The following is a 23,727-nucleotide window of genomic DNA, read 5'->3' as shown; positions in this document are numbered from 1 at the left end:
GGGAATCTGTACAAGGAAAATCAGGGACAGAGCTGTCAAATGTCCTTGCAATCCTTCCAGACACACACTGCCTTAATTTCCAATCATCACATTAACACAGAGGCAATACAAACTGCTTAACATCCGCTCAATTTCAGACATCTATTTTCCTTTTTTAAAAATGGAGGACTCCAAGAATTCAATCACGAGTCTCATGCTAATGAAAGTTAAATGGACAACGGGTCAGTGTGTGGATTCCACCCGCATTGCAACTGAGGTTATGCCTGAACACTGTAAACATTGTTTCACTCAGTCCCAATTCCCCCCAACCTCCATTTAGCTAGTGCACAACCTTTTAAGAAGAGCACTGACCATTGCCGTCATCCTTCTCTTCATGTTATATGTGCTCAACAGGGCTGTAACTACGACAAAAACAGTACAACGAAAGCATTTAATAGTGACAAGTAAAGCCCTATGTGATCCATGCGAACTAGTCTGAATGACTCAGTCGCACAACTACAGTGCAATAAAAACAGATTTGTGAATTCAGCAGTCAAAACAAAACTATTTTTACTCTGATTACTAGTACTCTGCTGAATAGATGACACGTGTGATAAAGGAGACAGTGTCTGTTCTGTGGAACATAGGAGTATGCCATTCAGCCCATATAGCATGCTCTGCCATTCAATTAGATCATGGCTGATCGAACACATTCTTCCTCCTTCAGTTCTGACGAAGAGTCAAAGGATTCAAAAGAATTCTGTTTTCTCGCCGAATAGTTAACAGTTTTCCCAGCATCCTCTGATCTTGTTTCAGATTCCAACACTACAGTATTTTGCTTCTTTTCTTATATTTATGAGCCTTAGTTTTAGACTCCATAAGTGAAAACATCTTTACTCCATCTATTCCATAAACCCTCTCAGAATCCTATAGACCTCAATCAGGTCACTTCGCCTTCTGTTATCTGAGAAAAAGCCCCCAGCCTATTCATTCTTTCCTGATAGGTATAACCTCACTGTTGTGGAATCATCCTTGCAAATCTTTTTCCCACCTTCTCCAGTGTCTCTATGTCCCTTTTCAATTGTGGGAACCAGACTGCACCCCACCTCAAGTGTAGTTTAATCAAGATTCTGTCCATTTAACATAATGTCTGATTTTCAATTCTATCTCTCTAAAAATTAACTTGTTCTTTGTTTTTAATGGCCATATTGACCTGTGCCACAACTGTTGGTAATTTGTGCGTCTGTAACCCACAGATCCATCTGCCCCTCGGCAACATTTAGATACTTCATTTCTAAGAAACATGTTGCCATTCTATTAACAAAACTCTCTAATAACAGGGAGAAGTTGGTGGAAGCTTTGCATATCGGGGAGTGGAGTAAGCAAAGAGATCAGAGGGCTGCTCGAGCATTTCTCCAAACAACAGTACTGAGCCAAGGGAATCAGACCAGCTCTTCCTCTTCCTGACTGAACATCGGGCAAACAAAAACGGCTGCAGCTGGATTTTAATTTTTTTTTTAATTTCCAAGGTGGTGCCGCAGCTCTCTGCGAGCTCTCCCCTGCAGATCCTCTTCTTACAAAGTACCCAATTCATGTATTTTCTAATTAAGGGCAATTTAGAGTGGCCAATCCATCTACGCATCTTTGTGATGTGGAGGTGAGACCCACGCAGACATGGGGAAAATGTGCAAACACAATATGGACAGTGAACCACTGCGCCACCACTCCTACATCTTTTATGACCATTATAGTATGCTCTATAATTATAGTATGTTCTAGGTATTTATGTATGGAGCGATCTGCCATGACTGTAAGCAGAACAATAGTTTTCACTGTACCTCGGTACGTGTGATGTGACAATAAATCAAATCAATATATCAATCGTCAAATCATACTCCCATTCGATTGGCACCACGCAAATATTCACCGCCTCCCTCATCGCTGATGCACAGTAGTAGTGTGCACCATGTACAAAATGCACAGCAGAAACTTTGCCATGGCTTAGACAGTACCTTCCAAACCACAACCACTATCATCTAGAAGGACAAAGGGAGAAATGTAGGAACACCACCACCTGAAGTTCTCCTCCAAGCCACTCACTGTCTCCTGCCTTGGAAAGATATCGTTGTTCGTTCGCTGTCGTTGGGTCAAAATCATGGAACTCCCTCACAGTACTGTGGGTGTACTTACACACATGGACTGCAGCTCACCACCACCTTCTCAAAGGCAATTAGGGCAATTTCTGCATTTACTCTATCTAAACCCTTTGATGATTTTAAACAATTCTATCAAATCTCCACTAAGCCCTCCCAGCACTAACAACAATGCCAGATTTTCCAATCTATTCATGTAACTGTAATCCCTCATCACTGGAACCATTCTAGTTTCCCTTATATACCCTCTCATACACCTCCTTCCTAAAGTGCAATGCTTGAATTGGACACAATGTTCTAGGTCGGGCCAAACTGGTGTTTTGTATAGGTTTAGCATAACCTCCTGATATTATACCCATAAGCCCAATCGATACAGACAACTGGTTTCACGATTCACCGCCAGATCTGGCTGGGCCATGTAGCCACCTAAAATGGCTGATTCCCTATTAATCGCAACCTTCGCAAGAACATCGACCAGAAACAGTAAGTCTGACTCCAGCGATCGCTACCCGATAGAGATTCCTAGCCAACGGCCCGTATCAGCCTTTTGAATTCCGCAGGCCAGATCCAATTCGATAAACCATTTGTTTCCCTGACCTAGTGGGCCCTTCCTAAAGTTAAGTATTGGCCAGTAGTGGTAGGTTTTGATAAAGATAGTAGGATTATTGCGTAAGTATTGATTGCTGTACATAATAAATGACCGTTGATTTCAATCTTACTAAGCGGTGTGCTGACTCATTAATCATAACTCGAGCTTGAACCACGTGGCGGTATCAGAAAGATACCTGGCGACTCGTGAGCAAAGGTGACATAATCAGAGCTAATTAATAAACTAAGGCTAAAAAGAGCAACAGCCACATAAAGCACTATCAAGTCCTGGTCATGCCTATTATGATTGCTCATCATTCCACAATCATCATAACCTCCCAACTTCTTTTCTCTACTGCAAACCATCATTTTAAAATCCTCTTTACACGTCTCCTCTGCTCACACTTGAGGTGAGGAGTTCATGGATTTCATCAGCTCCAATATTGAGGCCACCTGCTCAGCTGCCTCTGCCACCTTTCCTTAATCCAATGGGTTGAATTTCTGCTAAAGTTTTCCCCTGCATACGCCCTGTTCCCTAGTTTCCCTCCAATCTCCCCTCATCCCCTCTTCTAGTTCATCTTGGCATGAAACCCACCTCCTTCCCCTTGACCCCGTTTTCACACACTCCTCTTTTGGTTAGCTGATACTGTTAACAGTTCTCTCTCTTCAGGAATTGACTCTCCCGCCTTCACCACTTCATCAAAACAGAACAACACTTAGCCACAGTCTTCTTCCAAACTACCAGCCCACCCTCTACTTCTCTTTCCTCTCCAAGGTCCTTGAACATGTTCACCTCACAAATAGATGACCATCTTTCTTGCAACTCCATGTTCGGATCCCAATTAGGCTTACAATCACCCAAAGCATTGAAATGGCTCTTATCAAAGTCTCAAATGACATCCTATGTGACTGTGACAAACTATTCCTCCTCAAAGTAACTGCAGTGCTTGATACAGCTGGCAACCCAATCCCTCTCCAACACTTCTGCATCTTTGCCCAGTTGGATGGGTTTGCACTCGCCTGGTTCCATTCTTAATGATCCATCCGTATCAAGAGTATCACTTAAGACCATAAGACATAGGAGCGGAAGTAAGGCCATTCGGCCCATCGAGTCCACTCCGCCATTCAATCATGGCTGATTTCAACTCCATTTACCCGCTCTCTCTCCATAGCCCTTAATTCCTCGAGAAATCAAGAATTTATCAACTTCTGTCTCAAAGACACTCAACGTCCCGGCCTCCACCGCCCTCTGTGGCAATGAATTCCACAGACTCACCACTCTCTCGCTGAAGAAATTTCTCCTCATCTCTGTTCTAAAGTGACTCCCTTTTATTCTAAGGCTGTGCCCCCGGGTCCTAGTCTCCCCTGCTAATGGAAACAACTTCCTTACGTCCACCCTATCTAAGCCATTTATTATCTTGTAAGTTTCTATTAGATCTCCCCGTAACCTCCTAAACTCCAATGAATATAATCCCAGGATCCTCCGACGTTCATCGTATGTTAGGCCTACCATTCCTGGGATCATCCGTGTGAATCTCCGCTGGACCCGCTCCAGTGCCAGTATGTCCTTCCTGAGGTGTGGGGCCCAAAATTGCTCACAGTATTCTAAATGGGGCCTAACTAATGCTTTATAAAGCTTCAGAAGTACATCCCTGCTTTTATATTCCAAGCCTCTTGAGATGAATGACAACATTGCATTTGCTTTCTTAATTACGGACTCAACCTGCAAGTTTATCTTTAGAGAATCCTGGACTAGGACTCCCAAGTCCCTTTGCACTTCAGCATTATGAATTTTGTCACAGTTTAGAAAATAGTCCATGCCTCTATTCTTTTTTCCAAAGTGCAAGTCCTCGCACTTGCCCACGTTGAATTTCATCAGCCATTTCTTGGACCACTCTCCAAACTGTCTAAATCTTTCTGCAGCCTCCCCACCTCCTCCATACTACCTGCCCCTCCACCTATCTTTGTATCATCGGCAAACTTAGCCAGAATGCCCCCAGTCCCGTCATCTAGATCGTTAATATATAAAGAGAACAGCTGTGGCCCCAACACTGAACCCTGCGGGACACCACTCGTCACCGGTTGCCATTCCGAAAAAGAACCTTTTATCCCAACTCTCTGCCTTCTGCCTGACAGCCAATCGTCAATCCATGTTAGTACCTTGCCTCGAATACCATGGGCCCTTATTTTACTCAGCAGTCTCCCGTGAGGCACCTTATCAAAGGCCTTTTGGAAGTCAAGATAGATAACATCCATTGGCTCTCCTTGGTCTAACCTATTTGTTATCTCTTCAAAGAACTCTAACAGGTTTGTCAGGCACGACCTCCCCTCACTAAATCCATGCTGACTTGTCCTAATCTGACCCTGCACTTCCAAGAATTTAGAAATCTCATCCTTAACAATGGATTCTAGAATCTTGCCAACAACCAAGGTTAGGCTAATTGGCCGATAATTTTCCATCTTTTTCCTTGTTCCCTTCTTGAACAGGGGGGTTACAACAGCGATTTTCCAATCCTCTGGGACTTTCCCGGACTCCAGTGACTTTTGAAAGATCATAACTAACGCCTCCACTATTTCTTCAGCTATCTCCTTTAGAACTCTAGGATGTAGTCCACCTGGGCCCGGAGAATTATCAATTTTTAGACCTCTTAGTTTCTCTAGAACTTTCTCCTTTGTGATGGCTACCATATTCAACTCTGCCCCCTGACTCTCCGGAATTGGTGGGATATTACTCAAGTCTTCTACTGTGAAGACTGACGCAAAGCACTTATTTAGTTCCTCAGCTATTTCCTTGTCTCCCATCACAAAATTACCAGCGTCATTTTGGAGCGTCCCAATGTCAACTTTTGGCTCCCGTTTGTTTTTAACGTATTTAAAGAAACTTTTACTATCATTCCTAATGTTACTGGCTAGCCTACCTTCATATTTGATCCTCTCTTTCCTTATTTCTCTCTTTGTTATCCTCGGTTTGTTTTTGTAGCCTTCCCAATCTTCTGACTTCCCACTACTCTTTGCCACATTATAGGCTTTCTCTTTTGCTTTGATGCATTCCCTAACTTCCTTTGTCAGCCATGGCTGCCTAATCCCCCCTCTGATAACCTTTATTTTCTTTGGGATGAACCTCTGCACTGTGTCCTCAATTACTCCCAGAAACTCCTGCCATTGCTGTTCTGTCTTTCCCACTAGGCTCTGCTCCCAGTCGATTTTCGTCAGTTCCTCCCTCATGCCCCTGTAGTTACCTTTATTTAACTGTAACACCTTTAAATCTGATTCTACCTTCTTTCTTTCAAATTGGAGATTGAATTCTACCATATTATGATCACTGCCTCCTAAGTGCTCCCTTACTTTAAGATCTTTAATCAAGTCTGGCTCATTACATAACACTAAGTCCAGAATGGCCTGTTCCCTCGTGGGCTCCATCACAAGCTGTTCCAAAAAGCCCTCCTGTAAACATTCAATGAATTCCCTTTCCTTGGGTCCACTGGCAGCATTATTTACCCAGTCCACCTGCATATTGAAGTCCCCCATGATCACGGTGACCTTGCCTTTCTGACATGCACTTTCTATTTCGTGGTGCATTTTGTGCCCCCGATCCTGACCACTGTTAGGAGGCCTGTACATAACTCCCATTATGGTTTTTTTGCCTTTGTGGTTCCTCAACTCTACCCACACAGACTCCACATCATCTGACCCTATGTCATTTAGTGCTATTGATTTAATTTCATTCCTAATTAACAAGGCAACCCCGCCCCCTCTGCCCACCTCCCTGTCTTTTCGATAGGTTGTGAATCCCTGGATGTTTAAATGCCAGTCCTGAACCCCCTGCAACCATGTCTCTGTGATGCCTACCACATCATACCTGCCAGTCACAATCTGGGCCACAAGCTCATCTACCTTGTTCCGTACACTGCGCGCATTTAAATATAGCACCTTTAATTCTCTATTGACCGTCCCTTTTTGTTTTCTTAGTGTGGTGGACCTTGGTTTACTGAGCCTTTCCATACACTGTGTCATATTTTGTGGGATGGGGACTATCGTAACCTCTCCTGAGTTTTGTCTTTTCGTGCTTTTTTGTATTCCTAAGCAGCTACGCTTCCCACTGATTACTTCACCTCTTGGTTCCCTGACTTTCCCTTCCCCCCCCAATCTTTAGTTTAAAGTCCTATTGACCACCCTATTTATTCTTTTCGCCAAAACACTGGTCCCAGCTCGGTTCAGGTGGAGACCATCCCAACGGTATAGGTCCCCCCTGTCCCAAAACTGATGTCAGTGTCCCATGAAAAGGAACCCCTCTTTCCCACACCACTCTTTCAGCCACGTGTTAACTTCCCTTATTCTTGCCTCCCTATGCCAATTTGCACGTGGCTCGGGCAGTAATCCGGAGATTATGACCCTTGAGGACCTGTTTTTTAATTTGAATCCTAGCTCTTTATAATCTCTAAACAGGTCCTCTTTCCTAGACTTGCCTCTGTTGTTGGTACCGACATGGACCACAACAACTGGATCCTCCCCCTCCCTCTCCAGTATCCTTTCAAGCCGGTCAGAGATGTCCCGCACCCTAGCACCGGGCAGGCAACATACCATGCGGGACTCTTTATCCTGCTCACAAAGGATACTATCTATCCCCCTGATAATAGAATCCCCTACAACTACAACTTGCCTATTTACTCCCTCCCCTTGAATGGCCTGCTGAACCATGGTGCCTTGGTCAGCTGACTCATCCTTCCTGCAGCCCTGTTCGCCATCCACACAGGGAGCAAGTGCCTCATACCTGTTGGACAGAGTCAAGGGCTGAGGCTCCTGAGTTCCTGACTGCTGGTTCCCTTTACCTGCCTGACTTGCAGTCACACCCTGCTGTCCCTGGCCACTGGCAGGATTTAAACTACTTACTCTGACAGGTGTGACTGCCTCCTGAAACACAGTGCCCAGGTAAGTCTCCCCCTCCCGGATGTGCCTCAGTGTTTGAAGCTCAGACTCCAGCTCATCAACTCTGAGCCGGAGCTCTTCGAGCAGCCAACACTTACTGCAGATGTGGTCGCTGCAGCTCGCAATGGGATCTGCCAGCTCCCACATCAAGCAGCTCGAGCACATCACCTGACCAGCCATCACTAATTAATTAATTAGTTTAATTTAAGTTTATGAGTTTAGCTGTGTTTTTTTTAAAATTTGTGGCAGATTTGCTATCAACCACTCAGATCACAGCTTCCCTCTGACATCACTTTTGGGGAAAAAAACTGGAAAACAGGAAGTTTCCGTTAGGTTTTTATACTCACAGAGACTGCTCCTCCTCCTCCGAACGGCTCCCGAAATTAGGCCCGAAGAAAGAGAGAGAACAAAACAGTAGGGAAAAAACACCTTCTCCCACTCTTCACCGAATTACCTCACTGCACCAAATTACCAAATTCTCACTCGGTCTGTATCTCTCTCACTCAAGCTGTGTGTCCTTGACCTGCGCAATGCTTACTAATGGCGCTTTCTGTCTGTCTTTTATACAGACTTTAGGATGACTCACACTAAAACTTCAAAGAGAAGAAAACAATGTGTACCTTTGTGCCCCTTAACAGGCCTCAGGTGACTGCCAGATAACTGCCTCTCAGCAATTAGGTGGGGGCAGCTTCAGCCAATCAGACACTAATCTACACTGCACTTTTAACTGAAAAACAGCAAAATTAGACGAACCACTTACCTTTCCTGGTTACCTCACTTGTAATAGTTCATCTTCCCATTCCATCATTTCTGGTCTCACCCAAGAATCTATCCTTGGCCCTCGCCTACTTTTCATATACATGCCGCCTGGAGAAGTAAACTAGATATCTAGGAATCTGTATACAAGGTCCTAGGATTGTCTCTGGGAAATCAATGCAGAGGGGTCGTGGACTGATCACATAGCAATATTGTAGAAGACAAAATATTTTGAAAAATTTAAAAGTCAAATTGCATCTATCCCTTAACTAAACAGGGGACTGTGAATCATATTTGATTCATTTGCAACCTTCAAATAATTAGTGATACTATTTCTGTCCAATAATCTGGAAATGGAATCCATTTTTAACTAAACCATGGTGTCACATTTGACACATCCACTCCATTAACAAGACCATCCATTTCCACCATCATAGCATCACTCATTCCACCCCTATCGCCATTCATCTGCTGTTAAAACCCTCATCTATGCCTTTGTTGACTTTAGATGTGACTATTCCAAAGTTCTCCTGGACAACCTGCCCATTTTCTAACCTACATAAATTTGAGTTCATCCAAATCTCTGCTGCCTCTTGGTACGAGTATGTACCAAATCCTGTCCATCCATTACGCCGACACTCACTGACCTACAATGGCTCACAGTCTGGAATTACCTCAAATCAAATGTTTCATCTTGGTTTTCTAATCCCTCCATGTCCTTCGTCCTCTCCTCCTCTCTCTCTCTCTCCTCCTCACCCGTGCTCCTTCTATTATGGCCTCTTGCCAACCCCCCGATTTTAATCGTTCCAGTATTGGCAGGCATGCCTTCCGCCCCTAGATCCTAAATTCTGGAATTCACTCCCCAAACATCTCTGACTCTCCCCCCTCCTTTGAAGTGCTCTTTAAAACCTAACGCTTTGAGCAAGCCTTTGATCCTCTGCCCAGTATCTTATGTGGCTCCGTGTCTAATTTTGATTAAGAAAACTCCTCTGAAATATCTTAGGATCATTTACTACATTCAAGGTGCTATGTAAGCACAAATTGTTGTTGACGTTAGGGCGGGGGGGGGGGGGGGGGGAGAGAAGAGAAGAGACTTCATATCATTCTCATGGTACCGTTTTCTTGATAAATGGACCAATGCACCAGAATACATTATATTAATGCCCATATTATAGGGATAGGTCAGTGGAGCAACTCTAGAGGCGCGAGAAGTTGGGAAATTCTGTCTTATCGTATTATCTCAGAGAACCCAAATAGTTTTGTTTTTATCATTGAAAGAAGGGCTGTTTGTTGTAGCATGTTTGAATCTGGATCTTGCTGTTCCTGAAGTAAACCTGGTGTTCATTCTGCCTGATGGCAATGATTTGCTGTTGTGGAAGTCCAGGACCAGGATGATGAGGCAGAGTGGCAGTCAAGCTCAGCAACTATTGCCAAGGTACAGATAAGGAATATAGAAATTCAGTATCGAGCATCCTGCATTATTCATTTTGTCACAGTGACATTCAACACAAGATAAACTATTCTGGTGTGAGTCTCGAAGTTAGCAAGGCAACCAATTCTTCTTGCATAAATTGGACAGCCAAGTGGCTACAAAACCTAGTGTTTTGTTACTGTTTTAAAGGGGATGCAAGAAAAGAGCCCAGGGCAGCACAGTGGTTAGCACTGCTGCCTCACAGCGCCGAAGACCCGGGTTCGAACCCGGCACCGGGTCACTAACTGTTTGGAGATTGCACATTCTCCCCGTGTCTGGTCGGTTCATCCCCACAACCCAAAGATGCACAGGGTTGGTGAATTGGCCACACTAAATTATCCCTTAATTGGGCACTCTAAATTTATATTTAAAAAAAGAACAGAGGGCAGCACAGTGGCGCAGTGAGTAGCACTGCAGCCTCACGGCGCCAAGGTCCCAGGTTCGATCCCGGCTCTGGGTCACTGTCTGTGTGGAGTTTGCACATTCTCCCAGTGTTGGCGTGGGTTTCGCCCCCACAACCCAAAAGATGTGCAGGGTAGGTGGATTGGCCATACTAAATTGCCCTTTAATTGGAAAAATGAATTGGGTGCTCTAATTTTTTTTTTAAAGAATAAAAAAGAGACCAGTAGGGTGTTTATACATCAATCTTGACAGTGGCAGGATAGGTGAACGAAGAAGTTAACAAAGTTTGTAGGATTTTGCGCTTTATAAATCGAGGAAAACAACAAGACCTAATGCTTGCATATATCAAAGAACACTTCACAGGAGCATTGTACGGCACAATTTGACACTGAACTACATAAGGACATGTTACAGCAGATGATCATAAGCTTTGCCGAAGAGGTTGGTTTTAAGAAGCACCTTAAAGGAAAGGTAAGTGGCAGTGGGATTTAAGGAGGGAATTCTAGAGTTTTAGAGCCTAGGCCACTAACGGTGGAGCAATTAAAATCAGGGATTTTAGGCCAGAATTAGATGAGTACATATATCTCAGAGTTTTTGGGCTGGACGAGATCAGCAATGGGAAGAGGTGAGGCCATGGAGGAATTCAAAAACAAAAATGAGAATTTTAAAATCAAGGCGTTGCTTGACTTGGAGCTAACATGGGTCAGTGAGCACGAGGTAATGGACGAGCTAAACGTGGTCGGCCCACCCAACCTGCACATCTTTGGACTGTGGGAGGAAACCTGAGCAAACTCATGCAGACACGGCGAGAAAGTGCAACTCCACACAGACAGTCATCCGAGGCCGGAATTAAACTGCCTCACAACTCCGAGTCCTTGGAGTTGTGAGGCAGCAGTGCCGCCCTGGTGACCTAGCCCATATACATTCCTCAGTTGGCTTCACAAAAACAAACTATCTGGTCATCCTCGACTTTCATGCTCGAGCTGAAGGAGCAGGTCTTGTTGAGAAATATTTAAGGGGTAAAGTACATATCCATACCACCGTTAGTGGCCCATAAAGTACATCAGCACGGTAGCACAAGTGATTAGCACTGTGGCTTCACAGCGCAAGGGTCCCAGGTTCGATTCCCTGCTGGGTCACTGTCTGTGCGGAGGAGTCTGCACGTTCTCCCCGTCTCTGCGTGGATTCCTCCAGGTGCTCCGGTTTCCTCCCACAGTCCAAAGATGTGAAGGTTAGGTGGATTGGCCGTGATAAATTGCCCTTAGTGACCAAAAAGGTGAAGAGGAGTTATTGGGTTACGGGCTTAAGTGGGTCGGTGCAGACTTGATGGGCCGAATGGCCTCCTTCTGCACTGTGTATTCTATGTTCATGCGGATCCCAGAGGTGACGGTGCAAAGCAGAAGAAGCCACTGCAAGTGATATGCTCGCTATGATTAGATAGTTAAGAATTAAACCAGGCAAGTGCAGTCTCACCCAGCTGATGATAGTAGAGAGGCATTAAAGGAGGACAGTAATGGCCAACCATGTAAAAGATTGCAGGTAGATCAAGAAGGGTGAGAAGGGATAGTTTACACTTATATCACAGTCAGAAAATGTTTTGGTCATCACTTCTCGGCCTTTTGGCTAAGATCAAGTGTCTGTAGATTGAGCCTTTGGGTTCAGATCTGGTATGTCTCTCTTGTGGGGACCATGAATTCGATTCAATTTGAATTAGTTTTTTGGAGCAGGCGAGGAGCTGGATTAGGGGTTCGCCCCTGACCCACACTCTGAGCCCTGGCTTGGTAACTCAGAAAAGGAAAACATTTTTTAAAAAAAGAAAATGTTTTGGTACTTGACAAGAATGGAATCTTGGGGAAAATTTCCAGTTTCTTAACCCTCTACAAACATTCAGGCATCCTGATTTCCCACCTAATTAACATGGCTTTCATTTTAAGATTGTGCTCTCTGGTTACGAATTCCCCTATCAGAGGAAATATTTTCTTTATATCTACTCTAACAAATCCTTTTTGCATGATCTCAATTAGATCACCCCTCAACCTTCTATACTTCACAGAATATAAACCAGGTTTATACAACCTACCCTCATATTTCAACCCTTCATAATAATAATAATCTTTATTGTCACGAGTAGGCTTACATTAACACTGCAATGAAGTTACTGTGGAAAGCCCCTAGTCGCCACATTCCGGCGCCTGTTCAGGTACAAAGAGGGAGAATTCAGAATGTCCAAATTACCTAACAGCACGTCTTTCGGGACTTGTGGGAGGAAACTGGAGCACCCGGAGGAAATCCGTGCAGACACAGGGAGAACATGCAGACTCCGCATAGACAGTGATCCAAGCCTGGAATCGAACCTGGGACCCTGCTGCTGTGAAGCAACAGTGCTACTGTGCTGCTGCCCATGCGGTCTTTATTCTCGTTACTACCATAAAAACCACTAAATCCAGTGAACCGATCCTCATAAACAACCTATGAATCAGTATCAATGTGAAATACAAGATAACACAGGATGGAGCATCTATAGGTTGAGAGGCGGTAGATTTAGAACGGAGATGAGGAGGAACTACTTCTCGCAAAGCGTGGTGAATTTGTGGAACTCTCTGCCCCATAGTGCAGTGGAATTGGAGTCATTAAATGGTTTCAAGAGGAGATAGATATAGCTGATTTCTGATATATGAAGCATTAGGTCTTGTTGTTTTCCTCGATTTATAAAGCACAAAATCCTACAAGCTTTGTTAACTTCTTTTTCACCTGATTTATTTTAAAAGAGGTTAAAGGAATATGGGAAACAAGTAGGGAAGTGGATTTGAGATCAGGAGAGATCAGCCATGATCTGATTGAATGGTGGAGCAGGCTCGAGGGGTTGAATTGCCTACTTTTGCTCCTAATTCCGAGGCCACAGGAGAGAGAGAGAGAGAGAGAGAGATTATGCAGGGTAGGGCTTAAAGACAAAGGCATTGAAAAACTATGCAAGCCAAGGGGTAATTCCGGAATGGCTGTCTCCAGGAATGTCAGGCCATAACTATTCAGGAGCAAGGGATCAAATGTTCCCCAGGCAACACTTTGGTTTGACCAAAATTGCCTGTATCTGTAGCTCAGTGGCATTTTTTACATTTTTAAACATTTGTCTCTATTTCCTGATTCTACTTATTTTTTATCCTCCACCATTCAATCAGATCACGGCTGATCTCTCTTGGTCTCAAATCCACTTCCCTACTTGTTTCCCATATCAACAGCTGAAGTTGCATTAGGCCACCAGACCTCACCATTCTGCTCATCTGCCACTGACCAGAAGATCTAGGCCAATCATATAGGGTATAGATTTTGTATATACAGAAGGGAGCTATATGTACCTGCAATTTTGCATTCAAGTAGTCAAAAAAAAAAAAAGAGTATCTGAACAGTTGGCCTGAGCACATGCAGCTTTGAGTTGATCACAATTGCAAACTAAAACTCAGCCATCACACAGATACCCCGGAAACGTCTTCTGATGGTAGAGTGCAGGTTACCACAACATCTCATTATATTTCAACTGTGTGGTAGTTTCATGCTTCCTGCCTCTGCTTTCACAGTGAGATACAAGACAATTAGCATCATGGTAAATGATTCTACAGCTCAATGGGATCGTCCTGTGGGTTGGCCATCTTCAAATTCCTTTGCACCCCATAAGCAGGCTAGATGCAAAATACTGAATAGGTTAAGCAATGTGCATCAATATTTAAGCCAGTGTATCAATTTTCCTTCTGAGTCACAAATTTGTCAACTTTTTCTGCCAAAACACCAAATCCAGGATACTTTCTTCCAAATGTGCTAGTCACTGTCGCACACAAATGTTATTCAAACTCTGGGGAGCATCATAACCCATTCCACTCAATTACACAGGGCAATCAGATAGCAGAAACCCTGGCTGTTGCCCCAACATCAATTTGCTAAGCTCCCCAATTCCGCTGTCAACCCAAGTTATGGTCGATGCACAGCCACATTACTTGCTTAAGTTTTGAAATCAGACTTGGAAGTAGATGTTAACTCAAAATTATTTGATCAACCAAATTTGCCCGTGGGCGGAACCTGGTGCCCTCAGTCATGGTGGAGGATGAAAAATAAGTAGAAACAGGAAATAGAGACAAATGTTTAAAAATGTAAAAAAAAATGCCACTGAGCTACAGATACAGGCAATTTTGGTCAAACCAAAGTGTTGCCTGGGGAACATTTGATCCCTTGCTCCTGAATAGTTATGGCCTGACTTTCCTGGAGACAGCCATTCCGGAATATCCCCCAAGCACTCTCAAAACAGCTCAGAACAATTCTCAAAAATTTTGCAGAAAGTGAGTGGAATTTAATAGAGCTGTGGTTCACGTGTACATGGCAGAAAGCAATTATTCATAGGTCCGTAACGTGGGACCAGTACGCCTTTGCTGCTACCCAGGGATTGACCAGAAGGTCGACATTAAACACGTGCACACACATGCATTTGAATTTCAGAGCTTTGGAGATTCAGAAAGATTTATTGCTCCATCAGCTGGTAAATCCCAAACCTTTTTCAATCGAGCCATGAACAAAGAGATAATGTGGAGGAAGACGGGCAGGGGGTTTGGGGTCTTCCGAACCTGATGTATTATTACTAGGCAGCGAATGTGGAGAAGGTACGGAGCTGGGTCAGAGGGGTTGACTCCCAATGGGTCAGAATGGAGGAGAGTTTGTGTAGGGGGTCAGGATTGAAGGCGCTAGCAACAGCGCCACTCCAGACAGCCCCGGGGAAATACTCAGAAAGTCGGTAGTAATAGCTTTGTTGAGAATTTGGAGGCAGTTTCACCAACACTTCTGGTTGGGGTCAGGGTCAAGGGAAATGCCGATTCGTGGGAACCATAGATTTGAGCCAGGGAAGTTGGATGGAAATTTTTGGAGATTGGGGGAGAAAGGAATTAGGACACTAAGAGATCTGTTTCTTGGGGGCCGGTTTGCAGGATCGAAGAAGCTGGGAGCGAAGTATGGGCTGGAGCAGGGGGAACTATTTAGCTACATGCAGGTTCGAGACTTTGCCAGAAAGGAGATACACAGCTTCCCAGTAGAGCGGCTTCCACATTGCTAGAGGAGGTGCTGATGACAGGGGGATTGGAGAAGGGGGTAGTATCGGCGGTCTACGGGGCTATTTTTGAAGAGGAGAAGGCGCCGGTGGAAGGGATCAAGGCAAAGTGTGAGGAAGAGGTGGGAGAGGGAATGGAGGAGGGGTTCTGGTGTGAGGTGCTCCGGAGGGTGAACACCTCCACCTCGTATGCGAGGTTGGGGCTGATACAGCTGAAGGTGGTGTATAGAGCACACCTTACAAGGGCGAGGATGTGCCGGTTCTTTGAGGAGGTAGGTGTGTGTGAACGTTGCAGGGAAGGCCCCGCAAACCACGTTCATATGTTTTAGTCCTGTCCAAAGCTGGAGGATTACTGGAAGGAGGTGTTTAGGGTAATCTCTAAAGTGGTGCACGTGAAACTGGACCCTGGCCCTCGGGAGGCAACATTCGGGATGTCAGACCAGCCTGGGTTGGAAACGGGTGCGGAAGCAGATGTTCTAGCCTTCGCCTCGTTGATCGCCCGATGGCAGATCCTGTTCGGGTGGAGTTCAGCCTCTCCCCCCTGTGCCCAGGTGTGGCGGAGGGTCCTGCTGGAATTCTTGATGCTCGAAAAGGTCAAATTTGAACTGAGGGGAAGGAGGGAGGGGTTCTACAATTCATGGGAGTTATTCATTGTGCACTTTTGAGAATTGGATTACATCGAACATGGAGGGGTGCGTGGAACTGTCTGTGTTAATGGTGACTATAGGTGATTCCTGATTCCTATTTGTCATTTGTTTATGTTAACATGCGGGCTAATGCTTGGGGTTTGGTGAGAGGATGGGATCGTTGTTATTGATATGGGGATTGTCATTGCATTGGTTACTGATTATTGTTTATTGTTGGGTGTAAATTTGGGAGAAAAATGTTAAAAAGGAAAATAATAATATATTTTTTAAAAGATATAGTGTGACGCAGATTGAAAGATAGTATTCTATACAATAAAATGGCATAAATAATTAACAATCTGAGATGAGGAGCCTTTCACATATGCACAGTCCCAGGGACACGGTGCAGATTCACTGACACAGATCTAGCAAGTCATAACTGCATTGCAGCAAACCTAGCTATTTTAAGCACCAGCTACAGCTCACTGCACTGCTGTTAACTGAAAAGCTATCAGCAATTTCAGGTTCTCATGAAGCCAACTGTCAAAGTATGCTTCATTCACCTGGTCCAGTATCTATATATAAAAATTTCAGCATTCATCCAACACCAAGAGCAATTTCCACATTTATTTACAAAATACAGCAGAGGTAGGAATTGTTACTGATATAGAACAGTGCAATGTTGACATACATAGGCAGACGGAAGAGCAGGCACATTGTGGGGAAGCATCCAACTTTTCTGTCCTGCTCAGGACTAGTAATCTAAAGCTCTGGGGTGGGAATGTGCTGCATCACAGCCAACCTCCTTCAGTCCACTTGTAAAAGCTTGATTTTACCTGATGCGGTCCCACATCTCAGTGATTAGATTCACAGTTGCCTTCTTTAAAAAGAACCACACCAATTAATAAGCAAGATGGACAAAGGATACAGAGTTTAACCAACTACTCAAATAGGGCAGCACGGTGGCACAGTGGTCTGCACTGTTGCCTCACAGCGCCAGAGGCCCAGGTTCGATTCCCACCTTCAGTGACTGTGTGGAGTTTGTATGTTCTCCCAGTGTCTGCGTGGGTTTCTTCCTGGTGCTCTGGTTTCCTCCCAGAGTCCAAAGATGCGCAGGATAGGTGATCAATGCACGGAGTTACATGGATAGGGAGGGGAGTGGGCCTTGGTGCTCTTTTGGAGGGTTGGTGCAGACTCAATGGGTCAAATGGCTTCTTTCAGTACTGTCGGGATTCTATATGTGAGATTCCTTGTAACGTTCAATTAGCAGAGAGCATTGTAAATTTTAACTGAAGTGTAGATAGAAAGGGATATGGGTAAAAGAGCAAGTCTATGGGATCGGTTTTGGAATGCTACAGTAGGGGCTAAATGGTTATCCATGCTGTAAACATCCAAAATTCTATGAAAGAAATCTCATCTTCAAAGTCTTGAATAAGCCAACACTAAGGGCATTCAAATGGTCATTGGATAGACATATGGACGATAAGGGAATAGTGTAGATGGGCTTTGGAGTGGTTTCACGGGTCTGCGCAACATTGAGGGCCGAAGGGCCTGTACTGCGCTGTTATGTTCTATGTTCTAAAAGTTAAACTGATAAGGGCCTGGCTTCCACATCACAACTGTACATTCTCCCTGGGCGATTTCAAATCCTAACATTACTACTTCCTTCCCAATCATGCTGTTTCCATTCACCACCCTGTCCCAAATCTCCCCATCGAACACACATCTCTTGCTCTGACACTATATTTACTGAGTGTCACAATGAGCAATTATTGCCAAACTCTGAACTTTATCAGTTATTTTAAGAAACTGCCACTTCATTGATGAGGCTTCCTGTCATGTTTAGAGAGACAAAGTAAAACGATGCAGAATCACTGCTGTATTCTTGATCTGTACTATCTAATACCACACTGGAACCTCAATTATCCGCCACAGTGAAAACAGCCTGGAAAATTAGAAAAGTTGCCAAATAATTATTGCATATCCCTCTATATTTAAGTAAATTCCAAAAGGTGGTACACCACCACCTTCTCAGGGCATCAATGTGGCCCTGCCAGGAATAATACATCCCATGAATGAGTAAAGAAATCCATTTCAATACTTCTCTCAACATTCTGGATAAAGGACACCGTCTTTATAAAAGCATCATAAAGGAATTAAACATTCTGGTTCTTAAAACCTGCTCGGTTTCTCCTTAAATTATTCATCAACCCCAGCAAAATGCTTTCAGCTGAACTTTGTGATTCTTAACCTATAAAGAGGGCAAAACATTATTGCCAAAAACATTCTTCGCAGTACATTTAAACAGCAGCGCTGGCCCAAGTCTGGAGTTACACATTTGTGAGCAGGCACTACAAAATTTCCAGCTTGACCACAACAAGATGCATGGGTTTATCAAAACTTGAATTTTATTCCTAAAATACGCATTTCAGCCTTCTCTGTTGTACTGATTTATCATTCACGCTGTCACTCAGCTCGGATCAGATTGCTGTCAGACTGGAGTATGTAATTCCTCTCACACACGTCAGCAGCTAAATAAAAACATAGTTGACATCATTGCACCCAAACAACTAGTGGAGGGTTCCTCCCCTCCTAATATAATCCCATAGGTTTTGGCAACATCATTGATACTGGAGCCGAAAGGGCAGAATTAGGTCTGACCCAGTCCTCAACTGACTTTCACAAAAATGTATCATGCCCAATACCTTCTGTGTTACCAGCTCTGTCCGGAGTTATCTTTTAAATTCAAATCAAAAGTTTGAGTTTGCCCAGCTCTGGATATTTTTCATACTAGTTCTCAGGGTGTTGGGGAGATGGTTGCAGATGTAATGGCAAGGCCAGAATTATCACCCTTTTCAGTTTCTAGGAGGTGATGATGGAATGACGGTTGCTTCTAATACAGGGTGCTTTTTTCAGTTACTTCAGAAGGCTTCGGAAAGTAAATCGCCACTCTGAGAAATTGCCCTCTTCTTTTATGATAGTACAGAATTTCCTGAACTGAACCAAGTACAGCACTGCTGATCTTTGGCACGGTGGACAAAGCAATGTCAGGTATAAGCGACTTACCCCCAGTTTCATGGTATTTAAATTCCTTCAATCTTTTACATGGATTCTACGAAGCCTCTGGCAAAACCCAGTATTTTTTTTTTAAATATATTTTATTCAAATTTTTCGGCCAAACAAAACCAAAGGCTTTTCCTTTTTACAACAATAAAGCAATATAAATAACAGTGACCGTTTTTAACAAATAGATAAATAATATATAAACTAAATGGCAACTGCCATAGCAAAAATAACTCTCCCAAATAATAAAATCAAACAATCCAGTATACATAACCAAGTACAAATATCTATACAAAAACACCCCTGAGGGCCCACCTGAGCCCTCCCCCCTGGGTTGCTGCTGCTGCCTTCCCATTTCCTTTATCGTTCTGCGAGGTAGTTAATGAACGGTTGCCACCGCCTGGTAAACCCCTGAGCCGAACCCCTTAGTACAAACTTTATCCGTTCTAGTTTTATAAACCCTGCCATATCGTTTATCCAGGTCTCCACGCCCGGGGGTTTGGCTTCCTTCCACATAAGCAATATCCTTCGCCGGGCTACTAGGGACGCAAAGGCCAAAACATCAGCCTCTCTCGCCTCCTGCACTCCCGGCTCTTCTGCAACACCAAATATAGCCAACCCCCAGTTTGGCTCGACCCGGACCCCCACCACCTTCGAAAGCATATTCGCCACCCCCACGCAGAACCCCTGCAGTGCCGGGCATGACCAAAACATGTGGGTGTGGTTTGCTGGGCTCCTCGAGCATCTCCCACACCTATCCTCTACCCCGAAAAATTTACTGAGCCTTGCTCCGGTCATATGCGCCCTGTGCAAAACCTTGAATTGTATCAGGCTAAGCCTGGCGCACGAGGACGAAGAGTTTACCCAACGTAGGGCATCTGCCCACAGCCCCTCTTCAATCTCTTCCCCCAGCTCTTCTTCCCATTTTCCCTTCAGCTCATCCACCATGATCTCCCCTTCGTCTCTCATTTCCCTGTATATATCCGACACCCTACCATCCCCCACCCATGTCCCCGAGATCACTCTATCCTGAGTCTCCTGCGTCGGGAGCTGCGGAAATTCCCTCACCTGTTGCCTCGCAAAAGCCCTCAGTTGCATGTACCGAAATGCATTCCCTTGGGGCAACCCATATTTTTCCGTCAGCGCTCCCAGACTCGCAAACGTCCCGTCTAAGAACAGATCCCTCAGTTGCACAATCCCAGCTCTCTGCCAAGCTCTAAATCCCCCGTCTATTCTCCCCAGGACAAACCTATGATTATTTCTTATCGGGGACCGCACCGAGGCTCCCATCATTCCCCTATGCGTCTCCACTGCCCCCAAATTTTCAGTGTTGCCTCCACCACTGGACTTGTGGTGTATTTCTTCGGGGAGAACGGCAACGGCGCCATCGCCAGTGCTTGTAGGCTGGTTCCTTTGCAGGACGCCATCTCCAATCTCTTCCACGCCGCTCCCTCCCCTTCTCCCATCCACTTACACACCATTGAGATATTGGAGGCCCAATAGTACTCACTTAAGCTCGGTAGTGCCAGTCCCCCCCTATCCCTGCTACGCTGCAAAAACCCCCTCCTCACTCTCGGGGTCTTCCCAGCCCACGCAAAACTCATAACACTTTTCTCGATTTTCTTGAAAAAAGCCTTTGTGACCATCACCGGGAGGCACTGAAGCACAAAAAGGAATCTCAGGAGGACTACCATTTTGACTGCCTGCACCCTACCCACCAGTGACAGGGGCACCATGTCCCATCTCTTAAAATCCTCCTCCATCTGTTCCACCAATCGTGTTAGATTAAGCCTATGTAAGGTTCCCCAACTCCTGGCTAAAAACCCAGTATTTTAAACTAATTTTTTTTTTTTTTTTAATAATTGCTCCTCGCTGGGATCTACAACATATTTATATATCTTTGAATGCATCTTTATGACATCGGAATGATTTCCATTCAAAATGCAAATTTGTGGACAATTGCATTTCATTAAACATGCTGTGCCTGATGTGCATAACTGGTGATTTGATGGTTTCAAACGTTAATTTCCAGGAATAGAGAGGAACTTAAAGAAATACAAGAAATAGTTACAGGATCAGGCCATCCAGCATTCTCCATCATTCAATATCATGGCTGATCTTCCACCAACCACACTATTCCCATATTCCTCGATTCCTTTATTGTTCAAAATGTTATTTGCCTCGATCTTGAACATAATAATCAACCTAGCATTCACAGCCCTCTGCAGTAGTTAAAGCTTTGTGAATCTTGGAAATTGGGCGAAAAATGTTCTCATCTCATTCCTAAATTACCTTACTCAGAGAAGGCTTCAGCCCCTAGTTCTCGACTCCTCAGCCAGCAGAAACTTTCTTCCAGAATCACCCCCGTCAAGCTGCTTACCAATGTATTCTTTTCAACAAGATCACATCTCTAAATTCGAGGGAATATATGCCCAGCATACTAAATCTCATCTCATTTGACACTTTCATCCCAGAAAGGGTCCTAGTGAACCTGTGCTGCATTCCCTTTAAGGCAAGCACATCCTTTGTCGTGTAGTGACAAAAACTGTGTACGGTACCCAAGGTGTGGTCACACAATAGCCCTACAATATTCTCTATGGTTTCTTTATTCTTGTATTCTAACTCCTTTGTAATTAAGGTTATCATACCATTTACTTTCATAATTGCTTGCTGTACTTGTATGTTAATTTGTGATGTGTACAAGGACACCCAGGACTTCGATTATGAACATTTCCCACTCTCCCCCTTTTAAAACAAACATACAGTCTCTTCTTTGTCACAAATGTTGATGCTGATTTCTGATGGTTAAACATCAGTATTAATCTTCCAGAGTATCTTCATGAAATGCCGAGAAATTTTGATGTACAGTAACTTGCAACTAAGGTGTAAGTTTCAAATAACTTGCCAGGTACACTGTTTCGGGAAATTCTGGGCCAATATGTTATCTTTCTAATCCATAATAATCCAGTTTACTAACCTGCTCCTAACTTTCATAACACTAGTAATAGATGAGATGTTGGAGGTAGATAGGAGGTATGCAGAGGATGGGGACCCGGCGAAGCTGGAAAAGAGGAAGGAACTACAGGCGAGCTTCGACCGACTGTCCACCAGGAAGGCGGTGCGCCAGCTGAGATGAGCAAGGGGTGCAGTTTATGAACATGGAGATAAGGTCAGCAGGTCAGCTCCGGAGGGAGGCAGCGGCAAGGGAAATTCTTCAGGTGAAGGATAGGGCAGGGAAGTTGGTGGTGGCTCCAGTGCTGATTAACAAGATTTTTGAGGAGTTTTATGAGAGGTTGTACAAGTCAGAGCCACCCGGGGGAGACCGTGAGATGCAGGAATTTCTAGATGGGTTGGAGTACCCGAGGCTAGGGGAGGGGGGACAGGGCTACATTAGAAGGAGCAATAGTGGAGCAGGAGATAAAGGATGCGACTGGGAGGATGCAGTCGGGGAAGGTGGCAGGGCCGGATGGGTTTCCGGTGGAATATTATAAAAAATGTAAGGATAGGTTGGCACCCCTGATGGTGGGGATGTTTGATACGGCGATAGGGAAGGGGGTGTTGCCGCAACTTTGGGGCAGGCATCGATTTCACTGTTGGTAAAAAAAGATAAGGATCCGACGGAGCGTGGGTCGTATCGGCCCATATCACTTCTGAATGTGGACGCAAAAGTGTTGGCGAAGATACTGGCGGGTAGGCTGGAGGAGTGCCTCCCGAAGGTGATAGGGGAGGATCAGACGGGGTTCGTGACAGGAAGGCAGCTGTTTTCGAACATTAGGAGGGTTTTGAACGTTGTTATGGCACCGGCGGAAGGGAAGGAAACAGAGGTAGTTGTGGCATTGGACGCCGAGAAGGCGTTTGATCGGGTAGAATGGGGGTACCTGTTGGCAGTGCTGGAGCGGTTTGGGATTGGACCAAGGTTTGTGAACTGGGTAAAGCTTTTATATAAGGAGCCGAAGGCGAGTGTCCGCATAAATAATATCAGTTAGAGATACTTTTCTCTCCACCGTGGGCCGAGACAGGGATGTCCTATGTCCCCCCCTGCTGTTTGCACTTGCGATTGAGCCGTTGGCCATCACATTGAGAAGTTCGGGAGCATGGAAAGGAATAGTGCGGGGGGGGGGGGGGGGGGGGGGGGTAGAGCATAGGGTGTCCTTATATGCCGACGACTTGCTGCTGTATGTGTCGGAACCGAGTGCGTCGATAGGAGGAACATTGGAGCTGCTGCGGGTATTTGGGTCTTTCTCAGGGTACATGCTGAACCGGGACAAGAGTGAGTATTTTGTGGTGTCTCGGCCGGGGGTGGGGGCAGGGGAGGAGGTGCTGCCATTCCGTAGAGCTGGGACTCATTTTAGGTATCTGAGGGTGCAGGTTGCCCGGGAGTGGGGGAGGCTTCGCAGGTACAACATCACTAGTTTGGTGGGGAGAGTGAAAGCCGATCTGGCAAGGTAGGACGGCCTTCCTCTGTCACTTGCGGGTCAGGTACAGGCGGTTAAAATGAATGTGTTGCCGCGATTCCTGTCTATTTTTCAATGTCTACCGATTTTCCTGCCAAAGTCTTTTTTCAGAGAGATTGAGGGAAGGATTACCTCATTCATATGGGGAGGGAAGGTGGCCAGAGAGAGAAGGTGCTGAGCTGGGTCAGAGGGGTTGATTCTCAGTGGATCAGAATGGAGGAGAGTT

General features: G+C 44.9%; 1 protein-coding gene and 1 non-coding gene across 9 annotated transcripts in view; one reads left to right on the top strand and one right to left on the bottom strand.

Moving 5' to 3' along the window:
- The window catches only part of sbf1 (SET binding factor 1), a 217,908-nt gene that overhangs the window by 130,587 nt on the left and 63,594 nt on the right, over positions 1-23,727 (bottom strand). The window lies entirely within an intron of this gene.
- LOC140388714 (U2 spliceosomal RNA) lies at positions 11,879-12,073 on the top strand. The gene has a single exon (XR_011934267.1). It is a non-coding gene; the product is annotated as a U2 spliceosomal RNA (small nuclear RNA).

Source organism: Scyliorhinus torazame, chromosome 13 (assembly GCF_047496885.1).
Source record: "Scyliorhinus torazame isolate Kashiwa2021f chromosome 13, sScyTor2.1, whole genome shotgun sequence".
NCBI classification, from domain to species: domain Eukaryota; kingdom Metazoa; phylum Chordata; class Chondrichthyes; order Carcharhiniformes; family Scyliorhinidae; genus Scyliorhinus; species Scyliorhinus torazame.
This window is presented reverse-complemented; position numbering and strand designations above follow the sequence as displayed.